Source organism: Brassica rapa, unplaced genomic scaffold (assembly GCF_000309985.2).
Source record: "Brassica rapa cultivar Chiifu-401-42 unplaced genomic scaffold, CAAS_Brap_v3.01 Scaffold0746, whole genome shotgun sequence".
Lineage (NCBI taxonomy): Eukaryota > Viridiplantae > Streptophyta > Magnoliopsida > Brassicales > Brassicaceae > Brassica > Brassica rapa.
In genome coordinates, this window is record NW_022610686.1 from 1 (window position 1) to 26,966 (window position 26,966).

Below are 26,966 nucleotides of genomic sequence, written 5' to 3' on the forward strand. Positions count from 1 at the left end.
TCTCGTTTCTACATATCCTTTTTGCAGCCAATCCAAGTGTGAGGCCGTGGGACCCACAGATTTTGCCATTTTGTTTCGAGCGAAAAAGTGCGTCGAGGTAAATGGCGTTCAGAAAGCATCAAAAACACCCTGAGAATCCGCTTTCGATCTTTTTTGCGTGCCAAAACTTTCCGCAGCCCGTTTGAGGGTCAAAACGGCTGAATTTGAGCCCGAAAAATTGGCGCCGCCTATTCACTGCCCATTATGGTTTCTGGGGCTTTCCGAAATGTGCTATGGGCGACGTAGTTCCTCACGGTTCAAAAGTTATGAGGTTTCCAAGTTTAGACTCGTCTTAGGATGCATTAAAAAAAAATTAAAAATAAAAAGGGGTGCAACACGAGGACTTCCCGGGAGGTCACCCATCCTAGTACTACTCTCGCCCAAGCACGCTTAACTGCGGAGTTCTGATGGGATCCGGTGCATTAGTGCTGGTATGATCGCACCCGTCAGTACATCACTCTCGCTTACATATCCTTTTCGCAGCCAATCCAAGTGTGAGGCCGTGGGACCCACATGATTTTCTTGCCATTTTGTTTCGAGCGAAAAAAGTGCGTCGAGGTTAATGGCGTTCAGAAAGCATCAAAAACACCCTGAGAATCCGCTTTCGATCTTTTTTGCGTGCCAAAACTTTCCGCAGCCCGTTTGAGGGTCAAAACGGCTGAATTTGAGCCCGAAAAATTGGCGCCGCCTATTCACTGCCCATTATGGTTTCTGGGGCTTTCCGAAATGGTGCTATGGGCGACGTAGTTCCTCACGGTTCAAAAGTTATGAGGTTTCCAAGTTTAGACTCGTCTTAGGATGCATTAAAAAAAATTAAAAAATAAAAAGGGGTGCAACACGAGGACTTCCCGGGAGGTCACCCATCCTAGTACTACTCTCGCCCAAGCACGCTTAACTGCGGAGTTCTGATGGGATCCGGTGCATTAGTGCTGGTATGATCGCACCCGTCAGTATATCACTCTCGTTTCTACATATCCTTTTTGCAGCCAATCCAAGTGTGAGGCCGTGGGACCCACATGATTTTCTTGCCATTTTGTTTCGAGCGAAAAAGTGCGTCGAGGTTAATGGCGTTCAGAAAGCATCAAAAACACCCTGAGAATCCGCTTTCGATCTTTTTTGCGTGCCAAAACTTTCCGCAGCCCGTTTGAGGGTCAAAACGGCTGAATTTGAGCCCGAAAAATTGGCGCCGCCTATTCACCGCCCATTATGGTTTCTGGGACTTTCCGAAATGGTGCTATGGGCGACGTAGTTCCTCATGGTTCAAAAGTTATGAGGTTTCCAAGTTTAGACTCGTCTTAGGATGCATTAAAAAAAATTAAAAAATAAAAAGGGGTGCAACACGAGGACTTCCCGGGAGGTCACCCATCCTAGCACGCTTAACTGCGGAGTTCTGATGGGATCCGGTGCATTAGTGCTGGTATGATCGCACCCGTCAGTATATCACTCTCGTTTCTACATATCCTTTTTGCAGCCAATCCAAGTGTGAGGCCGTGGGACCCACATGATTTTCTTGCCATTTTGTTTCGAGCGAAAAAGTGCGTCGAGGTTAATGGCGTTCAGAAAGCATCAAAAACACCCTGAGAATCCGCTTTCGATCTTTTTTGCGTGCCAAAACTTTCCGCAGCCCGTTTGAGGGTCAAAACGGCTGAATTTGAGCCCGAAAAATTGGCGCCGCCTATTCACTGCCCATTATGGTTTCTGGGGCTTTCCGAAATGGTGCTATGGGCGACGTAGTTCCTCACGGTTCAAAAGTTATGAGGTTTCCAAGTTTAGACTCGTCTTAGGATGCATTAAAAAAAATTAAAAAATAAAAAGGGGTGCAACACGAGGACTTCCCGGGAGGTCACCCATCCTAGTACTACTCTCGCCCAAGCACGCTTCACTGCGGAGTTCTGATGGGATCCGGTGCATTAGTGCTGGTATGATCGCACCCGTCAGTACATCACTCTCGTTTCTACATATCCTTTTCGCAGCCAACCCAAGTGTGAGGCCGTGGGACCCACATGAATTTCTTGCCATTTTGTTTCGAGCGAAAAAGTGCGTCGAGGTTAATGGCGTTCAGAAAGCATCAAAAACACCCTGAGAATCCGCTTTCGATCTTTTTTGCGTGCCAAAACTTTCCGCAGCCCGTTTGAGGGTCAAAACGGCTGAATTTGAGCCCGAAAAATTGGCGCCGCCTATTCACCGCCCATTATGGTTTCTGGGACTTTCCGAAATGGTGCTATGGGCGACGTAGTTCCTCACGGTTCAAAAGTTATGAGGTTTCCAAGTTTAGACTCGTCTTAGGATGCATTAAAAAAAATTAAAAAATAAAAAGGGGTGCAACACGAGGACTTCCCGGGAGGTCACCCATCCTAGTACTACTCTCGCCCAAGCACGCTTAACTGCGGAGTTCTGATGGGATCCGGTGCATTAGTGCTGGTATGATCGCACCCGTCAGTACATCACTCTCGCTTCTACATATCCTTTTCGCAGCCAATCCAAGTGTGAGGCCGTGGGACCCACATGATTTTCTTGCCATTTTGTTTCGAGCGAAAAAGTGCGTCGAGGTTAATGGCGTTCAGAAAGCATCAAAAACACCCTGAGAATCCGCTTTCGATCTTTTTTGCGTGCCAAAACTTTCCGCAGCCCGTTTGAGGGTCAAAACGGCTGAATTTGAGCCCGAAAAATTGGCGCCGCCTATTCACTGCCCATTATGGTTTCTGGGGCTTTCCGAAATGGTGCTATGGGCGACGTAGTTCCTCACGGTTCAAAAGTTATGAGGTTTCCAAGTTTAGACTCGTCTTAGGATGCATTAAAAAAAATTAAAAAATAAAAAGGGGTGCAACATGAGGACTTCCCGGGAGGTCACCCATCCTAGTACTACTCTCGCCCAAGCACGCTTAACTGCGGAGTTCTGATGGGATCCGGTGCATTAGTGCTGGTATGATCGCACCCGTCAGTACATCACTCTCGCTTCTACATATCCTTTTCGCAGCCAATCCAAGTGTGAGGCCGTGGGACCCACATGATTTTCTTGCCATTTTGTTTCGAGCGAAAAAGTGCGTCGAGGTTAATGGCGTTCAGAAAGCATCAAAAACACCCTGAGAATCCGCTTTCGATCTTTTTTGCGTGCCAAAACTTTCCGCAGCCCGTTTGAGGGTCAAAACAGCTGAATTTGAGCCCGAAAAATTGGCGCCGCCTATTCACTGCCCATTATGGTTTCTGGGGCTTTCCGAAATGGTGCTATGGGCGACGTAGTTCCTCACGGTTCAAAAGTTATGAGGTTTCCAAGTTTAGACTCGTCTTAGGATGCATTAAAAAAAATTAAAAAATAAAAAGGGGTGCAACACGAGGACTTCCCGGGAGGTCACCCATCCTAGTACTACTCTCGCCCAAGCACGCTTCACTGCGGAGTTCTGATGGGATCCGGTGCATTAGTGCTGGTATGATCGCACCCGTCAGTACATCACTCTCGTTTCTACATATCCTTTTCGCAGCCAATCCAAGTGTGAGGCCGTGGGACCCACATGAATTTCTTGCCATTTTGTTTCGAGCGAAAAAGTGCGTCGAGGTTAATGGCGTTCAGAAAGCATCAAAAACACCCTGAGAATCCGCTTTCGATCTTTTTTGCGTGCCAAAACTTTCCGCAGCCCGTTTGAGGGTCAAAACGGCTGAATTTGAGCCCGAAAAATTGGCGCCGCCTATTCACCGCCCATTATGGTTTCTGGGACTTTCCGAAATGGTGCTATGGGCGACGTAGTTCCTCACGGTTCAAAAGTTATGAGGTTTCCAAGTTTAGACTCGTCTTAGGATGCATTAAAAAAAATTAAAAAATAAAAAGGGGTGCAACACGAGGACTTCCCGGGAGGTCACCCATCCTAGCACGCTTAACTGCGGAGTTCTGATGGGATCCGGTGCATTAGTGCTGGTATGATCGCACCCGTCAGTATATCACTCTCGTTTCTACATATCCTTTTTGCAGCCAATCCAAGTGTGAGGCCGTGGGACCCACATGATTTTCTTGCCATTTTGTTTCGAGCGAAAAAGTGCGTCGAGGTTAATGGCGTTCAGAAAGCATCAAAAACACCCTGAGAATCCGCTTTCGATCTTTTTTGCGTGCCAAAACTTTCCGCAGCCCGTTTGAGGGTCAAAACGGCTGAATTTGAGCCCGAAAAATTGGCGCCGCCTATTTACCGCCCATTATGGTTTCTGGGGCTTTCCGAAATGGTGCTATGGGCGACGTAGTTCCTCACGGTTCAAAAGTTATGAGGTTTCCAAGTTTAGACTCGTCTTAGGATGCATTAAAAAAAATTAAAAAATAAAAAGGGGTGCAACACGAGGACTTCCCGGGAGGTCACCCATCCTAGTACTACTCTCGCCCAAGCACGCTTCACTGCGGAGTTCTGATGGGATCCGGTGCATTAGTGCTGGTATGATCGCACCCGTCAGTACATCACTCTCGTTTCTACATATCCTTTTCGCGGCCAATCCAAGTGTGAGGCCGTGGGACCCACATGATTTTCTTGCCATTTTGTTTCGAGCGAAAAAGTGCGTCGAGGTTAATGGCGTTCAGAAAGCATCAAAAACACCCTGAGAATCCGCTTTCGATCTTTTTTGCTTGCCAAAACTTTCCGCAACCCGTTTGAGGGTCAAAACGGCTGAATTTGAGTCCGAAAAATTGGCACCGCCTATTAACCGCCCATTATGGTTTCAGGGGCTTTCCGAAATAGTGCTATGGGCGACGTAGTTCCTCACGGTTCAAAAGTTATGAGGTTTCCAAGTTTAGACTCGTTTTAGGATGCAAAAAAAAAAATTAAAAAATAAAAAGGGGTGCAACACGAGGACTTCCCGGGAGGTCACCCATCCTAGTACTACTCTCGCCCAAGCGCGCTTAACTGCGGAATTCTGATGGGATCCGGTGCATTAGTGCTGGTATGATCGCACCCATCAGTACAACACTCGCGTTTCCATATATCCTTTGTTACGGCCAATCCAAGTGTAAGGCCGTGGGGCCAACGTTATTTTATGGCCGTTTTGTTTTGAGCAAAAACGTGCGTCGAGGTTAATGGCGTTAAGAAAGCATCAAAAACAACCTGAGAATCCGCTTTCGATCTTTTTTTAAGTGCCGTAACTATCTGCATCCCGTTTGAGGATCAAACCAGCTGAATTTGAGCCTGAAAAATTGCACCGTCTATTCACCGCCCAATATGGTTTCTGGGGCTTTCCGAAATGGTGCTACGGGGGACGTAGTTCCTCACGGTTCAAAAGTTATGAGGTTTCCAACTTTAGACTCGTTTTAGGCTGAAAAAAAAAACAAAAAAAAATAAAAGGGGTGCAACATGAGGACTTCCCGGGAGGTCATCTATCCTAGTACTACTCTCGTCCAAGCACGCTTAGCTGTGGAGATCTGATGGGATCCAGTGCATTAGTGTTGGTATGAAAGCACCCGTCAGTACAACACTCTCGTTTCTATATATCCTTTTCTCGACCAATACAAGTGTAAGGCTGGGGGGCCCACATGATTTTCTGGCCGTTTTGTTTCGAGCGAAAAAGTGCGTCGAGGTTAATGGGGTTAAGAAAGCAGCAAAAACACCCTGAGAAACTGCTTTCGATCTTTTTTACGTGTCGTAACTTTCTGCATCCCGTTTGAGGTCAAAACGGCTGAATTTGAACCCGAAAAATTGCGCCGTCTATTCCCCGCCCAATATGATTTCTGGGGCTTTCCGAATTGGTGGTACGGGCGACATAGTTTTTCACGGTTCAAAAGTTATGAGGTTTCCAAGTTTAGACTTGTTTTAGGCTGAAACATTAAAATAAAAAGAGGTTCAACACGAGGACTTCCCGGGAGGTCACCCATCCTAGTACTACTCTTGTCAGAGCACGCTTAGCTGCGGAGATGTGATTGGATCCAGTGCATTAGTGCTGGTATGATCGCACCCGTCAGTACAACACTCTCGTTTCTCTATATCATTTTCTCGGCCAATACAAGTGTAAGGCTGTGGGACCCACATGATTTTCTGGCCGTTTTGTTTCGAGCTAAAAAGTGCGTCGCGGTTAATGGCGTTAAGAAAGCATCAAAAACACCCTGAGAAACTGCTTTCGATCTTTTTACGTTCCGTAACTTTCTGCATCCCGTTTGAGGGTCAAAACGGCTGAATTTGAGCCCGAAAATTACGCCGTCTTTTCCCCATCCAATATGGTTTCTGGGGCTTTCTGAAATGGTGCTACGGGTGACGTAGTTCCTCACGGTTCAAAAGTTATGAGGTTTCCAAGTTTAGACTCGTTTTAGGCTGAATATAAAAATAAAAGGAGGTGCAAAACGAGGACTTCCCGGGAGGTCACCCATCCTAGTACTACTCTAGCCCAACCATGCTTAGCTGCAGAGTTCTGATGGGATCTAGTGCATTAGTGCTGGTATGATCGCAGCCGTCAGTACAACACTCGCTTTTCTGTATATGCTTTGTTTCGGCCAATCCAAGTATAAGGCCGTGGGGCCCACATGATTTTCTGGCCGTTTTGTTTTGAGCGAAAAAGTGCGTCGAGGTTAATGGCGTTAAGAAAGCTTCAAAAACAACCTGAGAATCCGCTTTCGATCTTTTTTAAGTGCCGTAACTTTCGGCATCCCGTTTGAGGGACAAACCGGCTGAATTTGAGCCCAAAAAATTGCACCGTCTATTCACCACCCAATATGGTTTCTGGGGCTTTCCGAAATGGTGCTACGGGCGACGTAGTTCCTCATGGTTCAAAAGTTATGAGGTTTCCAAGTTTAGACTCGTTTTAGGCTGAAAATTAAAATAAAAAAAATAAAAGGGGTGCAACATGAGGACTTCCCGGGAGGTCAACCATCCTAGTACTACTCTCGTCCAAGCACGCTTAGCTGCGGAGATCTGATGGGATCCAATGCATTAGTGCTGGTATGAAAGCACCCGTCAGTACAACACTCTTGTTTCTATATATCCTTTACTCTGCCAATACAAGTGTAAGGCTGGGGGGGGGGGCCCACATGATTTTCTGGCCGTTTTGTTTCGAGCAAAAAAGTGCGTCGAGGTTAATGGCGTTAAGAAAGCATCAAAAACACCCTGAGAAACTGCTTTCGATCTTTTTTACGTGTCGTAACTTTCTGCATCCCGTTTGAGGGTTAAAACGGCTGATTTTGAGCCAAAAAAATTGCACCGTCTATACCCCACCAAATATGGTTTCTGGGGCTTTCCGAAATGGTGCTACGGGCGACGTAGTTCCTCACGGTTCAAAAGTTATGAGGTTTCCACGTTTAGACTCGTTTTAGGCTGAAAATAAAAATAAAAAGAGGTGCAACACGAGGACTTCCCGGGAGGCACCCATCCTAGAACTACTCTTGCCAAGCACGCTTTGCCCCAGAGTTCTGATGGGATCCAGTGCATTAGTGCTGCTATGATCGCACCCGTCAGTACAACACTCTCATTTCTATATATCTTTTCTCGGCCAATACATGTGTAAGGCTGTGGGGCCCACATGATTTTCTGGCCGTTTTGTTTCGAGTGAAAAAGTGCGTCGAGGTTAATGGCGTTAAGAAAGCATCAAAAACACCCTGAGAAAATGCTTTCGATCTTTATTACGTGCCGTAATTTTCTGCATCCCGTTTGAGGGTCAAAACGGCTGAATTTGACCCCAAAAAATTGCACCGTCTATTCACCGCGCATTATGGTTTCTGGGGCTTTCCGCAATGGTTAAATGGGTGATATAGTTCCTCACGGTTCAAAAATTATGAAGTTTCCAAGTTTAGACTCGTTTTAGGCTGAAAAATAAAAATAAAAAGGGGTGCAACATGAGGACTTCCCGGGAGGTCACCCGTCCTAGTACTACTCTCGCCCAACCACGCTTAGCTGCAGAGTTCTGATGGGATCCAGTGCATTAGTTCTGGTATGATCGCACCCGTCAGTACAACACTCGCGTTTCCGTATATTCTTTGTTTCAGCCAATCCAAGTGTAAGGCCGTGGGGCCCACATGACTTTCTGGCCATTTTGTTTCGAGCGAAAAAGTGCATCGAGGTTAATGGCGTTAAAAAAACATCTAAAACAACCTGAGAATCCGCTTTCGATCTTTTTTAAGTGCCGTAACTTTCTGCATCCCGTTTGAGGGTGATATACCATGATTTTCACCCTTTTTTATACATGGTATATAAAGGTTTTAAGATGTATTAATCATGTTTTAGAGTCTTTTCAAAGCAAATACAGGTTTATTCACCTAATGGAAGGAAATGTTACTTTTGGGACATTTTGGGATGCTTTTACGCAAGGAAAATCGATCGACGCTTGAAGAGCAATATCGGTCGATCATAATCACTTCCTATCGATCGACATACATATATGTGCATCGATCGATACGCAGTCACACGGATGAAATCGCAAATTAAAAGATTTCATTTCCCAGAAGATCTATTATTTACAAATTAAGTCCCTAGCCGTCTGTTAGGCTATATGTACTAGGGTTTTGTATCATTTCTAGGAGACACTTGCAAAAGACCTAGTTTTGGAGAAGGAGCATTTTGGCTACCATTAGGAGAGCTTAGGATTGGAGAGATAGATCTGAGACTGCAAAACAGAGAAGATCTTGAACTACTTTATTTCTATTACTCTATCTATTTGTGTTATATGTTTCATTTGAGTTTATTTCACACCATCATGACTTTGTCTCTCATGAATATGTTTGAGTAAACCAATTGTTAGATTTAGTTTTCTCACCATGGTTGAAATTATGTACTGCTAATATGACTGTTAAAAAGGTGTTTTGATTGTTCTTTCTTTGCTTATGGACTTAATACTAAAATTGAGATTGATCACCTTCATTTTAGATCTTAGGGTTAATTGAGTCCAACTAACCGTTTCCCCTCAATACCTGAACCCATTTGCGTGATCTAACTAACTCAGGCGCAACGGCAGTTGGTCTGAGAAGGTTAGAGAACAAGTTAAACCCGTTTGCAAAGCTCACTAGAATAACCGTCGATCGACGCAACTATCGTTATGTCGGTCGATCGTTACAAAGGTGTATCGGTCGATGTACATCAAGTCACAGCGATCGACACTCTCTCAAGATCAAAATACGACAGTTGAGATCCGAGATCTAGTGAAGATAACCTATCCGGTTAAATCAATGTTTAGTTCAAGAACCATTAAACCCTTTAGTCTAAACTAAGTGCATACATTTTATACCTGAGAATTGCCTGAATCTAGATGCTTTCCCAATCTTGAAACCACTTCAATTCAATCTATTGAATCACTGTTGTTTTCGATTTATCATTTACTGCTTTTAAAACTACATCTGAACCTCTTTTGATGAGAGTAACACTCTTTAGGGTAATTTGAGTGATATCAAATTTGGCGCCGTTGCCGGGGACTCTTTCTTATTACCATTAGATTTAATTTAAAATTTAGTATAGACTTGTTACGAAAATCTTGCTAAAGTTTTCTTTCTTAATCTGTTACTCAGACACAAAGAATGGAGAACATAGAGCGCGACCAACCATCGATCGACGGAGACACGTTTCCATCGAGCGACGATTAGTCAGAAGAATCGACCGATATGGAGTCGCCAACATCGATCGATACCGCCCAGCCGGAAGCAGGTAAGTTTTCTCTTACCAAGCCTACTAATGAGAAAGTAGTCCAAACTGAACTAAATGGTCAAACGAGCAATGAAACTAGCCAAACTGAACAGGGGACTGAAATCCATGTTAAGGAAAATTCCACCTTAATTAAAGGTGAAGATATAAAATTGTTCATACAAGACTACCTTGATCCTGGTAGGACCTATTCCAATAGGTCCGCTATTAAAATACCAGGAGACGATACCAAGAAATCTAAGTTTAACGCAGATTACTACCTTATGGTTCGTCAAAACCCATTCCGTGGATCCCTCCAAGAACACCCACAAGATCATATTGAGACTTTGGAAGAATTAATACCAGATGAATATGATCGTTGCAAACTATTCTCATTCTCCATAGAAGGAGAAGCCCTCAGGTGGTTGAACTGTTTAGCAACATGATCACTCACTTGTTAGGAAGAGATTAGAAGAGCTTTCCTTAGAGAATTTTTCACTGATGAACGCTACTGGGAAGTAAGAAAACAAATTTCTACATTTCGCCAAGGTCCATGCGAATCATTTAAAAACACTTGGGGAAGATTCAGAGGCTATGAAATTGAATGTCCCCATCATGGTTATTCAGAACCACAACTTCTTAACATCTTTTATGGAGGTGTTAATTTGAGCTATAAAACCACACTCGATACCGCGAGTGATGGAAATTTCATCACTAGGAATCCCGAAGGAGCTAGACGCCTTATCAAGAATATGACAACGGGAAGATCCTATGAAGAGATAGAAAAAACTACAAGTCCAAAAGACAATTCTGATTTAATAGAAATTAAGAATTCCCTTAAATCCCTTCATTCATTTCTTCAAAACAAACACCGATCTGATATAGCCCAGATCGAAGACAAAGCTTTGTTTGACACCGATGATTATTCGGATGAAGAAACGAACTGCTCTGATCCCTACTATGTGCTTCATGTCGAGAGCTTTACCCAAGCTTATGACACTGCTTTAAAATCACGTATCGGAAGAGAAAGGTTAAATATCAAACAAGCTCTTACTGGCAACCGTAAAACAAAATCGGAGTTTTACGGAAAGATAAATATGGTTTACGGAGAATTGATGGAGAAAGCAGATTCTTTAGGAGAACTAATCCGGAAATTAGAAGGTCAAGTAGCTGAGATTGCAACTACCATAAAGAGATACGCTGGATGTCTTCCCGGAAGAACTGATCTAAACCCAAGACGTCAAGTCAGTGTCGTAATGCTGCCCAGCGGAAAAAACCTCGCAGCAGGTACGAGGAATAATTCAGATGTTGGAAAGCCTGACGACGCCGACAAGACCGGGAAAAGCAACTCTCATCCTATTTTTCTTGACGAACTTGACCCAAGTCCATCTCAAGAGAACCGGAAAACCACCGCTGAAAAGGCTAAGGAAAAGGCAATAGACTTAGAACTAGAAGAAGATACGGAGATTGAGGATGAAATCGATCGACAGTACGGAACTGACGTCGATCGACAGTACGGAACTGACGTCGATCGACCCAAAACACCCACCATCAATCGACAACCTGAGAAACCCGTCGATAGACGGTCTACTCAACCCGAGCCCATAATAGAAAGAGTCTATAGAACTTTACCCCCTTTTCCTCCTAAAACGCAAACTAAGAAATCATTAGAAAACGCAATCTGCAAGAAAGCCTTAGATAAGATTTCTGTCGAGATGTCTCTTAGTGAAGCTATAAAAATAGCACCTTCAATTAAGAAGTATATAAAGGATATGACATCTCCGAACTATCCAATCGCAGAACATAGCGTGATGATGATTTCAGAAGATGTAAGTGCTATGATTAAAGGAGAAACTCCAACGAAGAAATCAGATCCTGGTAGTTTCGTCCTAGATTGTAAAATAGAAAACACGCGTTTCCCTAGATCATTATGTGACCTCGGCTCTAGCGTGAACGTTATGCCTTACACTGTTGCAGTGACGTTAGGATATAAAGAGTTTATGCCAACTCCGATCACCCTGGTTTTAGCTGATAGATCTATTAGGGTACCCGAAGGAATTCTCAAAGATGTTCCCATAAAGATTAACGATTGCATCGTGCCTACGGATTTTGTTGTGTTGAAATACATACAAGAACCCAAAGACCCCCTCATTCTGGGTCGGCCATTCCTAGCTACAGCTGGAGCAATCATTGATGTCAAAGAAGGACGAATTAATTTGAACATAGGGGATATCTCGATGACTTTTGATATGGAGAAACTGATTAAGCGACCCCTAATAGATGACCAGGCCTTCTACGTGGAAAACGTTTCTGAGGATGAAAGAGACTCTTTCATAAACATGTGTTCAGACAACCCCTTAGAAGACACCCTTAACCACGTGGAAAATGAAGTTTTCAGCATATCAGATAGGACAGACGATTACATGCAACTAATGGACGCTAGCATCGATGTTGCAAACGTAGAAGAAAACGACGATTCCGAAGTTATCGATCGATATCTTCAAGATACCGTCGATCGACAACCTCCCTCACAATCAAATTGGTCTAAAGATAAAGCACCAAATGTAGAATTAAAACTCTACCCAGCGGTCTTAAGTACGCTTACCTTTATGACCAATCCTACCATGTTATCGTCAACGCCAATCTCACTAGTGGAGAACTTGCTATATTGCTGAATAAATTACGCAAGTACAGGAAAGCGATCGGGTATTCTCTCGATGATATTCCTGGAATCTCTCCTAATCTTTGCATGCATCAGATTAACTTGGAAGATGAGGCTAAAACGTCAATAGAACAGCAAAGGAGATTAAATCTGAATCTAAAAGAAGTAGTTAAGAAGGAAATTATAAAACTCCTTGATGCTGGAGTTATTTCCCCTATTTCGGATAGCAAATTGGTAAGCCCCGTACATGTTGTACCCAAAAAGGGAGGTATCACTGTAGTAAAGAATGAAAAGGATGAACTCATTGCGACTCGTACCATTACTGGTCATCGGATGTGTATTGATTATAGGAAACTGAATGCCGCTACTAGGAAAGATCATATTCCCCTTCCCTTTATTGATCAGATGCTGGAGAGATTAGCTAATCACCAGTATTACTGTTTTCTTGACGGATATTCCGGATTTTTCCAAATTCCTATACACCCGGATCAGGAAAAGACAACGTTTACATGCCCCTATGGAACTTTCGCATATCGCAGAATGCCATTTGGTCTATGTAACACTCCCGCTACTTTCCAACGTTGTATGATGTCGATCTTTACGGATATGATCGAGGACTTCATGGAGGTATTCATGGATGATTTTTTAGTCTATGGATCAGATTTTAAGAGTTGCCTCGACAATTTATGCAAAGTATTGGAAAGATGCGAAGAAAAGAACCTTGTCCTAAACTGGGAAAAATGTCATTTCATGGTAAACGATGGAACAGTGTTAGGACATAGGGGATCAGCTGCTGGAATAGAGGTCCATAGAGCTAAGATTGAAGTAATGACCAGTTTACCCCCACCCAAAACTGTTAAGGACGTGCGAAGTTTTCTCGGACACGCCGGATTTTACAGGAGATTTATACTGGACTTCAGCAAAATCGCTAGACCTTTAAATAACCTACTATGCAAGGATATTAAATTCGATTTTACCCCCGAATGCATGAAAGCTTTTGAAGATTTAAAGAAATCCCTTATCACTGCCCCTGTCGTACAAGCCCCCGACTGGAATCTTCCTTTCGAAATCATGTGCGATGCGAGTGATTTCGCAATTGGAGCAGTTCTAGGCCAAAGGAAAGATAAAAAGCTACATGCCATTTACTACGCCAGCCGCACGCTTGATGAAGCACAACGGAATTATGCAACAACAGAAAAGGAACAATTAGCTGTAGTTTACGCTTTTGAAAAATTCCGTCAATACTTGATTGGCTCACGAGTGATAGTTCACACTGATCACTCTGCCATCAAATATTTAATGCAAAAGAAAGATGCTAAACCTCGACTCATACGCTGGATTCTACTACTCCAAGAGTTTGACATTGAGATTAAGGATAAGAGAGGAGTAGATAATGGAGTCGCTGACCATCTTTCTAGGATAAGGATAGAGGATAATGTCCCTATAGACGATTTCTTTCCCACAGAGAATGTTGCACACATAGATACATCCTTCGTCGGTCAAATATCTCTCACATCTGAAGATCTATCGATCGATGAGGGAGATGGCATATCGGTTGTTGGGGTCAAAATCGGTCACGACGGAATCAATGCCTGAAAGTCCGTAAAATCAGTATAAACGTTTTTACGAAAAGTAATCTTCGTAAAGATATCTTTACGAAGAGCCTTGCAGTAAAATATCGTCCAAATCTCAATCGAACCACTAAATACCGATTGTCCGAAGGCAACGAACATGTATCCAAATCGGCCGCGGACAAACTCGAGTATGGAAATCAGACCGCGGACAAGCCAAGCTCGATCGATATGCGGCGACCAAGCATGCACGCAGCTCGGTCGCTACGTAGCGACCGAGCGTCCATCTCGCTCGGTCGCTACGTAGCGACCGAGCCCGAGCCAAGCTCGGTCGCTACGTAGCGACCGAGCGTCCGTCCCGCTCGGTCGCTACGTAGCAACCGAGCTCGAGCCAAGCTCGGTCGCTACGTAGCGACCGAGCGTCCGTCTCGTTCGGTCGCTACGTAGCGACCGAGCCCGAGCCAAGCTCGGTCGCTACGTAGCGACCGAGCGTCTGTCCCGCTCGGTCGCTACGTAGCGACCGAGCGTCCGTCCCGCTCGGTCGCTACGTAGCGACCGAGCTCGAGCCAAGCTCGGTCGCTACGTAGCGACCGAGCGTCCGTCTCGCTCGGTCGCTATGTAGCGACCGAGCCCGAGACAAGCTCGGTCGCTACGTAGCGATCGGGCTCGAGCCAAAGTTCGGTCGCTGCGTAGCGACCGAGCTCTTCCGAACGTCGGTATGACACCAGTCCATGCATTCTCGTCAAACCTTCAAATGCTATCTCCCGAAGACCGTAGCGAGCTCAGTCTATGTTTTCCGCTATTCTAAATCATCGATCAAACTTCACGGATTAGAAACCGCGGAAAGTTCTTTCTTTGTCGAAAGAAATCGTAGTAAACTCTTCGAGTCAGAAGACGGCCCAAAGGGACCTAAAACACGACTCGAGGCCCATCCTGCGATTTCTTAACCAAAGGCCCGTAAACCACAGCCCGGTTTACGCTTGGTCCACAAGGAAGGATAAATGTCAAGTTTCCGCGGATAAATACGGAAGTTTTGAAGATAATTGTGAAAATCGGGAAAAATGGAATATCTCCATTTTTACGCTATGACGGCTTAAGGGCAGAAGAGTAAAAGCGTAAACCGACCTTGGAGCTAGTATATAAGGAGTCCTAGGCGAGGAGCATGGGAGAGAACTTTTTAGATTCGGAATTCTCTGCACTTAGAAACTTCAGGCTTTATTCTCAACAAGTTTGGTTTCTATGATTGGCACTCAATTACTAGACGAACTCGCCCAGGCAGTTCGATCTCTTGTCCAGCTCTATCAATCGAACTACGTTCGGCTTGATCCTCGAAAGGGGTACGTAGGCAGCCTTTAACAAGGTTCAGTCCGAAATCAATCAAAAACCTTTTATGTATCTTTTTCGTCTTTTGTTATCGAGCTGCGACTCAACTAGGTTTGAGCTTTTAGGCCGCTAGAACTAAGTAACTCGCTGACAGCCTTTGCGGCCAAAGCTCTTATGATCTCTTGTAATGATCGCTGTGGGAACCGAAATTCGCACTGTCGATTTCCGTTTAAATAAGGAAACTAAGAAAACCCTAGTTTCCCAGAGGACCCGGATATCTGTTAATTACCACACGTCAAGCAATCAGAACACGAGAATAACAACGATAAAGATAAGAAATCGAAAAGAGAGCAAAGTAGATCTTATTCCGAATCTGCGTATGAGCGTTACAACAAGGTATAAGCCTGGGCTCGAGAGCTGTCGGCGAGATTCCTAGTTCTAGCAACCCTAAGACGGCTAAACCTAATTGAGTCGCAGCTCGAAATAACAAAAACGGAAAGTTGCCTAAATTGCTCTAAGTGCTAAGTTTGCTCTGAAAAAGTTCTCCCCTCTGCACCTCGCCTAGGACTCCTTATATACTAGCTCCAAGGTCGGTTTACGTTTTTACTCTTCTGCCCTTAAGCCGTCATAGCAAAAAATGGAGATATTCCATTTTTCCCGATCTTCACAATTATCTTCAAAACTTCCGTATTTATCCGCGGAAACTTGACATTTATCCTTCCTCGTGGGCCAAGCGTGAACCATGCTGTGGTTCACGGGCTTTTGATTAGGAAAAATCGTAGGATGGGCCTCGAGTCGTGTTTTAGGTCCCTTTGGGCCGTCTTCCGACTCGACACGTTCACTACGAGTTTTCCGCGGTTTCTAATCGAAGTTTTGATCGATGGATTTAGAATAGCGGGAAACATGGACTGAGTTTACCACGGTCTTCGGGAGATAGCATTCGAAGGTTTGACGAGAATGCGAGGACTGGTGTCGCATCGCTGTTCGGAAAGGTTCAATCGCTACACCGCGACCGATCTTTGGCTCGAGCCCGGTCGCTACGTAGCGATCGAGCGGGACGATCGCTCGGTCGCTACGTAGCGACCGAGCTTGGCTCGAGCTCGGTTGCTACGTAGCGACCGAGCGGGACGATCGCTCGGTCGCTACGTAGCGACCGAGCTTGGCTCGAGCTCGGTCGTTACGTAGCGACCGAGCGGGACGATCGCTCGGTCGCTACGTAGCGACCGAGCTTGGCTCGAGCTCGGTCGCTACGTAGCGACCGAGCGGGACGATCGCTCGGTCGCTACGTAGCGACCGAGCTTGGCTCGAGCTCGGTCGCTACGTAGCGACCGAGCGGGACGATCGCTCGGTCGCTACGTAGCGACCGAGCTTGGCTCGAGCTCGGTCGCTACGTAGCGACCGAGCGGGACGATCGCTCGGTCGCTACGTAGCGACCGAGCTTGGCTCGAGCTCGGTCGCTACGTAGCGACCGAGCGGGACGATCGCTCGGTCGCTACGTAGCGACCGAGCTTGGCTCGAGCTCGGTCGCTACGTAGCGACCGAGCGGGACGATCGCTCGGTCGCTACGTAGCGACCGAGCTTGGCTCGGGCTCGGTCGCTACGTAGCGACCGAGCGGGACGATCGCTCGGTCGCTACGTAGCGACGAGCATGGCTGAGCTTGGTTGCTACGTTGCGACCGAACTTGGCTCGGGTTTGGTTTGAATCTCAAAGGATACTTCTTCGTAAAAACCTCGTGTAGGTTATTTTTACGGAAATTACATCCCTTCTTTTACTAACTCTTTCGGAAATGCGATCTCCGAGGATTTTCGGGTGGTAATTCCGTCGTGACCGTTTTTGACCCCAATAGTTAGCCCCCCAGCCCGTTAGGATCATGCATCATAGGATCCTAGCGCGCGGTTAGGCATGTTTGGCAAGTTTAGGCGTGATGGGTGGAATTAATATCCGAAAGTCCGAGCTTGAATAGTAAATCCTCATGTCTTATAAGAAGAGAGGTAACTTGTTCCATAATTTTTTCACTTTCTTGTTTTTCTCTAAGATCTCTAAAAAACTTTCTATCTTTCTTTCCACCCTTTTCCTTTATTCTCTCAAGAGAAGTGCAAAGATGTCGAGCAAGAAAAAGATTGCGAAAAAAGGGTCTTCGTCCGCGAGCCCTTACGAAGAGCTCATCGTTCCGAAGATGGAGTTCGTGCCTCACTCGGTGCATCCTGCCGAGAACGAGGCATGGTGGGTTGCTCACATTATGGCTCGTTGACCCCTCCCAAGGAGAAGCCATTCCCGATCCTGGTCCATCGTGGAGTCGAGGAAGAGGATGCAAGCAGGACTACCGACGAGTTTCTCGCGACGATGCGGTCGTTCTACCACATCTCGGATGCCGTGGAGTTCCGGGTTCCCTGCCGCGGGGAATGTGCTAACAACCCCCCGGAGGGTTACTTTACTTGTTATGAGGCGTTCATAGTGCGTTGTCGCCTCTGGTTCCCCATACCCGAAATTCTCGTCCGAGTGTTGGATCGTTTCGAAGTTGCGATAAGTCAGTTGACACCCCTTGCCATTCAACACCTTATTGGGATCTTGGTCCTAAGCTATGAGCATGGCCTTTCCCTCTCCGTCGAGCATTATGAAGCGCTTTTGAGGCTTCAACTTGTCACGGATTCGGATAAGCATAGGTTTGTCCCTCGGAAATTTATGTCGGTGGTTAAGAAGTTCATTTCAAACTTCAACTCGTGGAAGAAGTTCTTTTTCTTTGTTCGTTTGGACGCTGCGTCCGTCGAAGAGAGTTGCATTCCACTGTTCCGAAGGTTGCCGAACAATCGTCCTTTCATCAATCCTCTTGCTCCGTTCCCCGAAGATATCATTTCGGTGAGGGATCTTCTCAGGAATGGTCCCTTCTTCTGGACTTCTTTTACGCCGAAGAGGGTTCGGAAGGCACTGAGATTCGTGCAACCTGGTCCCGCTCTGGATGCGGACACGGGAAGCGACTCCGAACCCGACGACCAGAATCCCGTCGAAGCTCCGACAGCTGTGCCGGAGTCGAGCTCTTGGAAGGGAAAAGATGTCGATCTCGGCGACATAGAGTTTTCGATGGACGACTCTATGCTTCCAGGATGGGATCCGAACCTTGCTTACGGCGACGGGAGCGGTTCGAGCGAGGCCCCTATTCCGGATTTCGATGATTTCTTTGCTGGGCTGCCATCGGGTTTCGATGCTCCTCCTCCTACGAAAGAATCGGCGAGGCCGAGAGTCGTTGCGGAAGGATCTCGCATCATCAATGGGGTTAGTTTTTTTTTTTTTTTTTTCCTATGTATGGATTTGTAACACGCCCATCGAATTTGCAGGGCCTGAGCTTGCTGGGCTCGGCCATCGAGGCGGGTCATAGAGAAGCCATGGTCTACCGTTTTAAAGCGGAGAAAGCGGAGCGGGATCTTGCTCGCGTGCAAGGCGAGATGCTGGAGCGAGAGGCACAGCTTACTCGTGATCATGCGCGGGCTGTTCGTAGAGCGGAGAGGAAAGGCAAAAGAGAAATCGTCGAGGTGATGAAGACTCGCGCATCTCAGTTCCAGGTTGAGTACGGGAACCTTAAGAATGCCTTTACCTCGGTGGGCGACTTTCGCGAGTGCCGTGGTTCGGTCGGAAGTCTTTGGAGGACGCAAGCCGACGACTATGTGTTTGAAGAGGAAATGAGCTTGATGAAGAGTGGGATGAGTGACTGTGCCCACGCTGAGGCGCTTATCCCTCCGATTGACGAGAGGATTCAAGGGTTCTCGGATTCCATCCCGGTTTCTCCTGATACCGAGGAGGTCCCGATTGATTTTCACGATGGTGGCGAGGAAGTGGATTGTCCTGCGGATACGTTTGGTGCTTCGTTGTCCGGGGACTTCGACTTTGGAGTATGAGGGGTGGATCAGTTATCCTTGTTTTCGGCCGAATGTGGCCCTTTGAATTTGGATTTTGTTTAGGCCAAGATGGCCGTATTTGTATTTCCGGGACTGGCCGTTGGTGGCTTTGAATCCCTTGCCGCTTTTACGCGGTTTATTTATATGATAAATGTTTTGTTTCAAGTTTTTCCTGAGTAAGGTTGAAGTAAATACGAGTTGTCGTCTCGTATGTAGTTCTGATTAGACGTTCAATCTGTTGGTTCGTTCGTGATTTTCGTAAAAATTTATCTATCTTTACGATTTTCGAGAACATTGAGATACGAACGGAGAGGCATGGTTTATGATCTCGTATCTTTTAGATATCATGCCTTGAGATGTTTGAGACCAGAGCGTTGGGTTTAGGGCAAGACCTAGGTTTACTTTCGGTTAAGGTTTGTGCGGTGACTAGCCGGCTATCGTTTTTCCTGTTGCGATTTCTTCCTGACTCGCACCGGTTTAAAGTCCGCGATATGTTCTCGGCTTATATGACTTGTATGGTACGAGTCGAGCATCTTCTCAGAGTAACTGGAAGTGCTAAACCAAAATTTCGGATTTTTGTTGTAGCGCGCTTTTGTCCTTGTGCTGGACGTTTTTAAAGATCAAAAGAGTGATCGGATTGCGTTTGTTTAAGACGGCTGGCGTGTTCGTCGGGGCCAATCGACGAACGGGGTGTAAGGTTTTTGGTGGTCGCGTTTGGACAATTTGTTTAGCATCGTCCTCGAATTTTAACTTTTTGCGACGTCTCGCAGTTATTTTCGAGGATTATGCGTGCATTTTTGCGTGTTTGAGAGGTGATACGTTTTTTGGGCCGGATGAGGCCGCAGACGAGTGTAAACTGAAGCGTAGGCGTTTTCGATAAAAAGACAGTGTATATTGTAAAAATTTTATGTTTCTAAAAACTCGATTACAATAATGGCGATTGTGGGAGTATATGAGTATACGCACCCACTCCCCCCCTTTTTAGAGAGGGGGATAGCTGAACTCGTCTTTTGACAAGCTGCCTACGTACCCCTTTCGAGGATCAAGCCATCTCGTAGTTCTGTTTCATGCCGCGAGTGTTCTTACTCAGCGGTTGGTGTCGCGATGTCCGCCTTGACCGTGTCGATCGTGGCTGGGTCGACGCTATTTTCCGGATGTTCCGGTTGAGTTGTCGCGTGGGCTTCGGGTTTATGTCGAGCTTCGACATCCGATGCGTTTGCGTTGACAGATGATTTTACTTCGTCTTGGTGCGGGGCGCTTTTGGCCGAAGATCGATCTATCTTCGCGCGTTTGCCGTTTGCAGAAGCCGTGATTTGCCTTAACTTATGCTCCGCGAGAAGCATAGTCGCGACTGTTTTTGGCATCCCCAGATGGCCGCGACTCCGTTCGGCGTTGGGAACTTGAGACCCAGGTGGTAAGTTGACGGAACTGCCTGCATGGCGTTGAGCCATGGGGTTCCCATGATCACGTTGTAGATAGCGGGATGGTCGACTACCGCGAATTCGACGATTTTCGTGATCTCCTTGGCCATGACTGGCAATTGGATCGACCCGAGAGTCATCGACACTTCGCCTGAAAAACCCGTGAGTGGTTTTGGCGTTGGAATTACTTCTCCGAGCTCGATACTCATCCGCTTGAGAGTGTCGCGGAAGATTACGTTGACCGTGCTTCCCGTATCGACGAGTACCCTTCCGACTTCTAAATCTCGTATGACGAGATCTATGACGAGCGGGTCGCAGTGAGGTTGGTCGATACCGCCGGCTTCTTCCTCTGTGAAGGTGATCGAGCAACTTTGGCCGTCTCGAGGAGGAGACCATGTAGGCCAATTTGCGCTTGATTCTGCCTTCCGTTGGTAAGCCTTGATGGCCGACACGGTATCGCCGCAGTATTGAGATCCTCCGATGATCATATTGACTCTGCGACGATTGTTATCATTCCCTTTGTCATCCGGCCTCCTACCGCGTTTATCCCCGGGTTGGTTTCGTTGAGGGGATTTTTCAGCGGGCAGATTTCTGTCCGTTTTTGGGGGCCGATCAGAATCGAGGATGAGATCCTTGACGCTAGTTACCTCCGAAAGCTCTCCAGCGAGTAGCTTCGCGGCCAGTCTTGCTCCCAAGACTTTGCAATTGGTCGTGGAGTGTCCTCGGGATTGGTGGAACTCGCAGAAGGTGTTCTCGTCGTACCCTTGATTGCGAGTCCATGTGTTGCCCGTGGTCCGGCCTTGCTCCGAATTGATCGCATAGTTATGCGCCCCTTGGAGATCTTCCCCCTCGTGATGGACGTACTTGTCGTTACGAGAGTTCTTCTTTTTCCCCTTCGGATCCGCGTCTTTCGAGGATGGTCTTGCCGGCTTATGTTTTTGCGATAAGACTTTAGTTTCTTCCTCGACTATGATGTAGTCCGTTGCTTTGTGGAGGGCGTCCTGGATCGTTCGCGGTTTGTCGAGAGTTATCCATTTTCTGAATTTCGACTTGTACCAGAGCGTCTTTCTCAGCGCGTCGATGGCCACTTTGTCGCTTATCCCGCTGACCCTGGACATTATCAGCTTGAACCGACTGATAAACTCGCGGAGGGGTTCGTCTTCCCTCTGGGAGAGACTCCAGAGGTCCACATCGGAGGTTTCCCTGTCTATGAATACAGAGTACTGTTTGAGGAATTCCGATGCGAGCTGTCGAAAACTCCCGATGGTGTTGCGACGAAGGCGTGCGAACCATTCGAGCGCTGCTCCTTCAAGATTTTCGACAAACAAGCGGCAATAGCCGGCATCCTTTTCGCCGTCCTTCAGTCTTGCTCTTCCCATCGCGATATGGAAAGCCTGAAGGTGCGCTTTCGGATCGGCCGTACCATCGTACTTTGGTACTCTGATTTTTCCCGGATCGGACACCCTCATGTCCGAAATGCGGCTGGTAAAGGGGGTCTTTCGAGCTCCTTCCAGCAGTCGATCGATCTCGGGGGCAGCACTAGTAGCATGATGGATTTGAGACTTTACGGCTCTCACTTCTGCCGCAGTCTTAGTGATGTAATCGCGAAGATCGCGGATATCCGATGTCTCGTCAGTGGATTTCCGAGCCTGTCGGCGTTTACTGCGAGTGAGCTCGGTTTGCCTTTCGGCCAGCTCCTCTTGTTCGTTCCAATAGGCGACTTCTTCTTCTTCCGTCATTGGTTTTTCGAACGGGGAGCCTTCCCGAGCGGATCGGCTTCTAGTCCTTCTTGGATGTCTGTCGACATCCTCGTCGGTGTCGTTGGAGACATCGCTAGGATCCAGGTCAATGTGTTCGGCTTCGTTATCCTCCGAGTCCTTTGCAGGGGGCGGAAGACTTTCAGAGTTCCCCTTTTCGATGGGAGATTTCTCGCTGGGGTTTTGACCGGAAGGTCGTTCCCGCGCGACTCCTGCTCTATCGAGTGGGGTGGCGAAGTCGAGCCTCTTCCCGCGGATTTTGGTGGTTCCGCGGGGACGGATAGCTTGGGTCCTTGCCGTTAAGGTTTCAACCTGTTTGGTCAAGGTATTCACGAGCTTATCCTGTTCTTCCGACCTTTTTTCATAGGTGGCGAACATCTTTTTAAACTCCTCGAGCGTCGCGGCGTTGGCTTGCGCGTTGGCCGCAGATACGTCCGCTACCGGAGTGTGGAGATCGGTGCCGCTGCCTCCGTTAAGGGGAGTTTGCACGTTATCCGCGTCGTTGGTTGACATGTCTGACTGTGTGTGGCTTTTGCGGGTTAGATTGATCCGTAAGGCCCCCTCCTTCTAGCGCCAAACTGTGGGAACCGAAATTCGCACTGTCGATTTCCGTTTAAATAAGGAAACTAAGAAAACCCTAGTTTCCCAGAGGACCCGGATATCTGTTAATTACCACACGTCAAGCAATCAGAACACGAGAATAACAACGATAAAGATAAGAAATCGAAAAGAGAGCAAAGTAGATCTTATTCCGAATCTGCGTATGAGCGTTACAACAAGGTATAAGCCTGGGCTCGAGAGCTGTCGGCGAGATTCCTAGTTCTAGCAACCCTAAGACGGCTAAACCTAATTGAGTCGCAGCTCGAAATAACAAAAACGGAAAGTTGCCTAAATCGCTCTAAGTGCTAAGTTTGCTCTGAAAAAGTTCTCCCCTGCTCCTCGCCTAGGACTCCTTATATACTAGCTCCAAGGTCGGTTTACGTTTTACTCTTCTGCCCTTAAGCCGTCATAGCAAAAAATGGAGATATTCCATTTTTCCCGATCTTCACAATTATCTTCAAAACTTCCGTATTTATCCGCGGAAACTTGACATTTATCCTTCCTCGTGGGCCAAGCGTGAACCATGCTGTGGTTCACGGGCTTTTGGTTAGGAAAAATCGTAGGATGGGCCTCGAGTCGTGTTTTAGGTCCCTTTGGGCCGTCTTCCGACTCGACACGTTTACTACGAGTTTTCCGCGGTTTCTAATCGAAGTTTTGATCGATGGATTTAGAATAGCGGGAAACATGGACTGAGCTTGCCACGGTCTTCGGGAGATAGCATTCGAAGGTTTGACGAGAATGCAAGGACTGGTGTCGTATCGATGTTCGGAAAGGTTCAATCGCTACACCGCGACCGATCTTTGGCTCGAGCCCGGTCGCTACGTAGCGACCGAGCGGGACGATCGCTCGGTCGCTACGTAGCGACCGAGCTTGGCTCGAGCTCGGTCGCTACGTAGCGACCGAGCGGGACGATCGCTCGGTCGCTACGTAGCGACCGAGCTTGGCTCGAGCTCGGTCGCTACGTAGCGACCGAGCGGGACGATCGCTCGGTCGCTACGTAGCGACCGAGCTTGGCTCGAGCTCGGTCGCTACGTAGCGACCGAGCGGGACGATCGCTCGGTCGCTACGTAGCGACCGAGCTTGGCTCGAGCTCGGTCGCTACGTAGCGACCGAGCGGGACGATCGCTCGGTCGCTACGTAGCGACCGAGCTTGGCTCGAGCTCGGTCGCTACGTAGCGACCGAGCGGGACGATCGCTCGGTCGCTACGTAGCGACCGAGCTTGGCTCGAGCTCGGTCGCTACGTAGCGACCGAGCGGGACGATCGCTCGTCGCTACGTAGCGACCGAGCTTGGCTCGGGCTCGGTCGCTACGTAGCGACCGAGCGGGACGATCGCTCGGTCGCTACGTAGCGACGAGCATGGCTGAGCTTGGTTGCTACGTTGCGACCGAACTTGGCTCGGGTTTGGTTTGAATCTCAAAGGATACTTCTTCGTAAAAACCTCGTATAGGTTATTTTTACGGAAAATTACATCCCTTCTTTTACTAACTCTTTCGGAAATGCGATCTCCGAGGATTTTCGGGTGGTAATTCCGTCGTGACCGTTTTTGACCCCAATAGTTAGCCCCCCAGCCCGTTAGGATCATGCATCGTAGGATCCTAGCGCGCGGTTAGGCATGTTTGGCAAGTTTAGGCGTGATGGGTGGAATTAATATCCGAAAGTCTGAGCTTGAATAGTAAATCCTCATGTCTTATAAGAAGAGAGGTAACTTGTTCCATAATTTTTTCACTTTCTTGTTTTTCTCTAAGATCTCTAAAAAACTTTCTATCTTTCTTTCCACCCTTTTCCTTTATTCTCTCAAGAGAAGTGCAAAGATGTCGAGCAAGAAAAAGATTGCGAAAAAAGGGTCTTCGTCCGCGAGCCCTTACGAAGAGCTCATCGTTCCGAAGATGGAGTTCGTGCCTCACTCGGTGCATCCTGCCGAGAACGAGGCATGGTGGGTTGCACATTATGGCTCGTTGACCCCTCCCAAGGAGAAGCCATTCCCGATCCTGGTCCATCGTGGAATCGAGGAAGAGGATGCAAGCAGGACTACCGACGAGTTTCTCGCGACGATGCGGTCGTTCTACCACATCTCGGATGCCGTGGAGTTCCGGTTCCCTGCCGCGGGGAATGTGCTAACAACCCCCCGGAGGGTTACTTTACTTGTTATGAGGCGTTCATAGTGCGTTGTCGCCTCTGGTTCCCCATACCCGAAATTCTCGTCCGAGTGTTGGACCGTTTCGAAGTTGCGATAAGTCAGTTGACACCCCTTGCCATTCAACACCTTATTGGGATCTTGGTCCTAAGCTATGAGCATGGCCTTTCCCTCTCCGTCGGCATTATGAAGCGCTTTTGAGGCTTCAACTTGTCACGGATTCGGATAAGCATAGGTTTGTCCCTCGGAAATTTATGTCGGTGGTTAAGAAGTTCATTTCGAACTTCAACTCGTGGAAGAAGTTCTTTTTCTTTGTTCGTTTGGACGCTGCGTCCGTCGAAGAGAGTTGCATTCCACTGTTCCGGAGGTTGCCGAACAATCGTCCTTCATCAATCCTCTTGCTCCGTTCCCCGAGGATATCATTTCGGTGAGGGATCTTCTCAGGAATGGTCCCTTCTTCTGGACTTCTTTTACGCCGAGAGGGTTCGGAAGGCACTGAGATTGTGCAACCTGGTCCCGCTCTGGACGCGGAACGGGAAGCGACTCCGAACCCGACGACCAGAATCCCGTCGAAGCTCCGACAGCTGTGCCGGAGTCGAGCTCTTGGAAGGGAAAAGATGTCGATCTTGGCGACATAGAGTTTTCGATGGACGACTTATGCTTCCAGGATGGGATCCGAACCTTGCTTACGGCGACGGAAGCGGTTCGAGCGAGGCCCCATTCCGGATTTCGATGATTTCTTTGCTGGGCTGCCATCGGGTTTCGATGCTCCTCCTCCTACGAAGAATCGGCGAGGCCGAGAGTCGTTGCGGAAGGATCTCGCATCATCAATGGGGTTAGTTTTTTTTTTTTTTTTTCCTATGTATGGATTTGTAACACGCCCATCGATTTGCAGGGCCTGAGCTTGCTGGGCTCGGCCATCGAGGCGGGTCATAGAGAAGCCATGGTTCTACCGTTTTAAAGCGGAGAAAGCGGAGCGGGATCTTGCTCGCGTGCAAGGCGAGATGCTGGAGCGAGAGGCACAGCTTACTCGTGATCATGCGCGGGCTGTTCGTAGAGCGGAGAGGAAAGGCAAAAGAGAAATCGTCGAGGTGATGAAGACTCGCGCATCTCAGTTCCAGGTTGAGTACGGGAACCTTAAGAATGCCTTTACCTCGGTGGGCGACTTTCGCGAAGTGCCGTGGTTCGGTCGGAAGTCTTTGGAGGACGCAAGCCGACGACTATGTGTTTGAAGAGGAAATGAGCTTGATGAAGAGTGGGATGAGTGACCGTGCCCACGCTGAGGCGCTTATCCCTCCGATCGACGAGAGGATTCAAGGGTTCTGGGATTCCATCCCGGTTTCTCCTGATACCGAGGAGATCCCGATTGATTTTCACGATGGTGGCGAGGAAGTGGATTCGTCCTGCGGATGCGTTGGTGCTTCGTTGTCCGGGGACTTCGACTTTGGAGTAGAGGGGTGAACAGTTATCCCTGTTTTCGGCCGAATGTGGCCCTTTGAATTTGGATTTCGTTTAGGCCAAGATGGCCGTATTTGTATTTCCGGGACTGGCCGTTGTTGGCTTTGAATCCCTTGCCGCTTTACGCGGTTTATTTATATGATAAATGTTTTGTTTCAAGTTTTTCTGAGTAGGTTGAAGTAAATACGAGTTGTCGTCTCGTATGTAGTTCTGATTAGACGTTCAATCTGTTGGTTCGTTCGTGATTTTCGTAAAAATTTATCTATCTTTACGATTTCGAGAACATTGAGATACGAACGGAGAGGCATGGTTTATGATCTCGTATCTTTTAGATATCATGCCTTGAGATGTTTGAGACCAGAGCGTTGGGTTTAGGGCAAGACCTAGGTTTACTTTCGGTTAAGGTTTTGTGCGGTGACTAGCCGCTATCGTTTTTTCCTGTTGGCGATTTCTTCCTGACTCGCACCGGTTTAAAGTCCGCGATATGTTCTCGGCTTATATGACTTGGTATGGTACGAGTCGAGCATCTTCTCAGAGTAAACTGGAAG

The 26,966-nt window shown here is 47.4% G+C and overlaps 2 long non-coding RNA genes, 10 other non-coding genes and 6 pseudogenes across 12 annotated transcripts; 2 read left to right on the forward strand and 16 right to left on the reverse strand.

Moving 5' to 3' along the window:
• Nucleotides 1-365: 365 nt before the first annotated feature.
• Nucleotides 366-484, reverse strand: LOC117130951. Its single transcript, XR_004454211.1, has one exon. It is a non-coding gene; the product is annotated as a 5S ribosomal RNA (ribosomal RNA).
• A 224-nt stretch (nt 485-708) lies between these two features.
• Nucleotides 709-7,810, forward strand: LOC117130950. The gene is made up of 2 exons (XR_004454210.1): nt 709-869; nt 7,330-7,810. It is a non-coding gene; the product is annotated as an uncharacterized LOC117130950 (long non-coding RNA).
• On the reverse strand, nt 867-985 carry LOC117130962. The gene has a single exon (XR_004454217.1). It is a non-coding gene; the product is annotated as a 5S ribosomal RNA (ribosomal RNA).
• Nucleotides 1,369-1,470, reverse strand: LOC117130961 (annotated as a pseudogene).
• On the reverse strand, nt 1,854-1,972 carry LOC117130965. Its single transcript, XR_004454219.1, has one exon. It is a non-coding gene; the product is annotated as a 5S ribosomal RNA (ribosomal RNA).
• LOC117130964 lies at nt 2,356-2,474 on the reverse strand. Its single transcript, XR_004454218.1, has one exon. It is a non-coding gene; the product is annotated as a 5S ribosomal RNA (ribosomal RNA).
• LOC117130953 lies at nt 2,858-2,976 on the reverse strand. Its single transcript, XR_004454213.1, has one exon. It is a non-coding gene; the product is annotated as a 5S ribosomal RNA (ribosomal RNA).
• On the reverse strand, nt 3,360-3,478 carry LOC117130966. The gene has a single exon (XR_004454220.1). It is a non-coding gene; the product is annotated as a 5S ribosomal RNA (ribosomal RNA).
• On the reverse strand, nt 3,862-3,963 carry LOC117130963 (annotated as a pseudogene).
• LOC117130952 lies at nt 4,347-4,465 on the reverse strand. The gene has a single exon (XR_004454212.1). It is a non-coding gene; the product is annotated as a 5S ribosomal RNA (ribosomal RNA).
• LOC117130949 lies at nt 4,517-6,810 on the forward strand. Its single transcript, XR_004454209.1, has 2 exons — nt 4,517-4,851; nt 6,334-6,810. It is a non-coding gene; the product is annotated as an uncharacterized LOC117130949 (long non-coding RNA).
• On the reverse strand, nt 4,849-4,967 carry LOC117130954. Its single transcript, XR_004454214.1, has one exon. It is a non-coding gene; the product is annotated as a 5S ribosomal RNA (ribosomal RNA).
• Nucleotides 5,351-5,469, reverse strand: LOC117130958 (annotated as a pseudogene).
• LOC117130959 lies at nt 5,842-5,960 on the reverse strand (annotated as a pseudogene).
• On the reverse strand, nt 6,331-6,449 carry LOC117130957 (annotated as a pseudogene).
• On the reverse strand, nt 6,831-6,949 carry LOC117130955. Its single transcript, XR_004454215.1, has one exon. It is a non-coding gene; the product is annotated as a 5S ribosomal RNA (ribosomal RNA).
• On the reverse strand, nt 7,327-7,443 carry LOC117130960 (annotated as a pseudogene).
• A 5-nt stretch (nt 7,811-7,815) lies between the features above and the next one.
• Nucleotides 7,816-7,934, reverse strand: LOC117130956. Its single transcript, XR_004454216.1, has one exon. It is a non-coding gene; the product is annotated as a 5S ribosomal RNA (ribosomal RNA).
• Nucleotides 7,935-26,966: the final 19,032 nt, after the last annotated feature.